Genomic DNA, 2,499 nt, shown 5'->3' on the forward strand with positions numbered 1-2,499 from the left:
TTTTTTTTTTTTTGCCTCCAAATGATTTTGAGTTTTGTTCCACATTGTTCTCTTTTTTTTTTTCATCACTTCAATTTTGTTTCATACAAGGAAAACCCTTTCCCATTTTGAGATTTTTTTTTAATTTCCCATATTTTCCCAAAATTCTTTATTATTTTGTTTTTTATGTTTAAGTCTTGAGCCATTGGGAACTTATTTGTTGTCAGATGAGAGGTTGGCTGGGTTATCATTTAGGAATTGGGCTTCACTGCTGGTTGTTGTTGTTGTTACCTACCATTGAGTTGGCCCCCAACTCATGGCAAACCCATGCGCAACAGAACAAAATGCTGCCCAGTCCTATTCCATGCCCATGATCATATGCAGGCAGGCCCTTTGTGATCCATAGAGTCTTTATTGGCTGATTTTCAGAAGTAGATTGCCAGGTCTTTCTTCCTAGCCTGTCAATCTGGAAACTCCACTGAAACTTGTTCAGCATCATGGTAACACGCAAGCTTCCACTGACAGATGGGTGGTGGCTGCACATGAAGTGAAAGTGGCCAAGAATCCTACCACCAATGCTCCCTGGCTACCTTTTCAGCCTCATTTGTGATGTTTTTTTTTTCCCCTTCCTTAAATATTGTGGCTCAGGGTTTTGACCTGGTCACTAGCTGTGCCCTATCCCCAGGCACTCTCAGCCATTCCCATGGCTTTACATACCCTTCATATTTACTCTTCTGAGATCCACACCCACATATCCAACTGCCTTCTAGGTTCTCCACTTGGGTGGCTCACAGGTCCCTCACACCAATTACATTTCTTTTTCCAAAGGGACTAGACCTCAGTGAAAGGCATCACCATTCACCCAGCCAACCAGAATCCAAGGTACCATCTTTTGCCTCTCCTGCTTTAACATCCAATCCCCAAATCCTGCCAATTCTACCTCCTAAACATCCTCCAAACATCTCCACTTAGCTCTATCCCTTTGGCTGCTACTATCTCTGGTGTACATGACTGCAACAGTGTCTTAACAGGCCTCCCAGCTGCCACCCTCTCTAATCCATTGTCCATTTTTTCAGCAAGCTGACCTCTAAATCATAACTGTAATCATGTCACTCTCCTGCTTGAAACTTTGCAGGGCTCCCCATTGCTGAAGACCTTCAACAGCGTTCTATGGCCCTTCTTCTCCAAACTCATCTGCCCCTGCACTCCAGCCACATGGAACTGCAGTGAACCAAGCACACTGGACTCACACACCCTTCCCTCTGCTGCCACACCCTCCTCCTTCTCGTCCTATGACAATGCCTCCTTATCCTCAGTTCTCAGCAGATCCTCTGCTAAATCACCCAGCTTCAGGTGCTGGACCCCTACTATATGCCCCAGCCTCTATCCTCCCCAAGTCACTCACTGCACTTGTTGATTTGCTTCAGAGCTCACATCCCAATTTGCAATTAGTGTTTATTTATTAGTCTCTCCTCTCCTCTATTGGGAGAAACTCTGGTGGCATGGTATGTAAGGCATTTGGCTGCTAATCAGAAGTAGTGATTCAAAGGCACCAGCTACTCTGCGGGAAAAAGATGAGACAATCTACTTCTGTAAAGATTTACAGTCTTGGAAACCCTACAGGAGTCACTATGAGTTGGAATCAACTTGATGGCAATGTCTTTTTTTTTTTTTTTTTTTTTTAAATGGGATTATTTGCTCCATAGACCAGGCCTGTTTACTGACCAGCTTATCCTCACTGAATGTCATTGTTTCATACTCAATGCCTGTTGTTGTTGTTGTTATGTGCCGTCAAGTTGGCTCCGACTCATAGCGACCCCTCCTTGGGTTTCCAAGGTAGTATCACTACGGAAGTAGGATTGCCCAACCTTCCTTCCGAGGAGTGGCTAGCAGTGTCCAATCTCAAAGCCACTGCCATCAAGTCAATTCTAACTCATAGTGACCCTATAGGACAGAGTAGAACTGCTCCATAGGGTTTCCAAAGCTGTAAATCTTTATAAAGACTGCCTCATCTTTCTCCACAGGGCAGCTGGTGGGTTCAAACTGCTGATCTTTGGTTAGCAGCCCAAAGCTTTAATCACAGCACCACCAGAGCTCCTTCCTAGCAGGGTAGCTACTCCATAACTGTGTTTAAAGAATGAATGAATTCATCCCTTCCCTTCAAAGAACACCCCAGCCAAGGACCCATTTACATTGCACCAATCCCAGCTTATCTTCAGGACAGTTTCTTCATCCTCCCTCATTTCTAACCAGTTGCTGTAACCAGTTGTTATCTAGTTGATTCTAACTTATAACGACTCCATTGTGTCAGAATAGAACTGTGCTCTACAGGGTTTTCATTGGCTGATTTTTCAGAAGTCGATTGCCACACCTTTTTCTGAAGTGCCTCTGAGTGGACTCAAACAGCCAACCTTTCAGTTAGCACCTGAATGTGTTGACAGTTCTCACCACCTAGGGAGTCTATTTCTTTCCATTTTAAAGCTCTCTGGCATATTACTTTTCTTTTTTTTTTTTTTTTTT

This window comes from Orycteropus afer, unplaced genomic scaffold, assembly GCF_000298275.1.
Source record: "Orycteropus afer afer isolate SDZICR_OR568_19922 unplaced genomic scaffold, OryAfe1.0 scaffold00015, whole genome shotgun sequence".
In the NCBI taxonomy this organism is placed as follows: Eukaryota; Metazoa; Chordata; class Mammalia; order Tubulidentata; family Orycteropodidae; genus Orycteropus; species Orycteropus afer.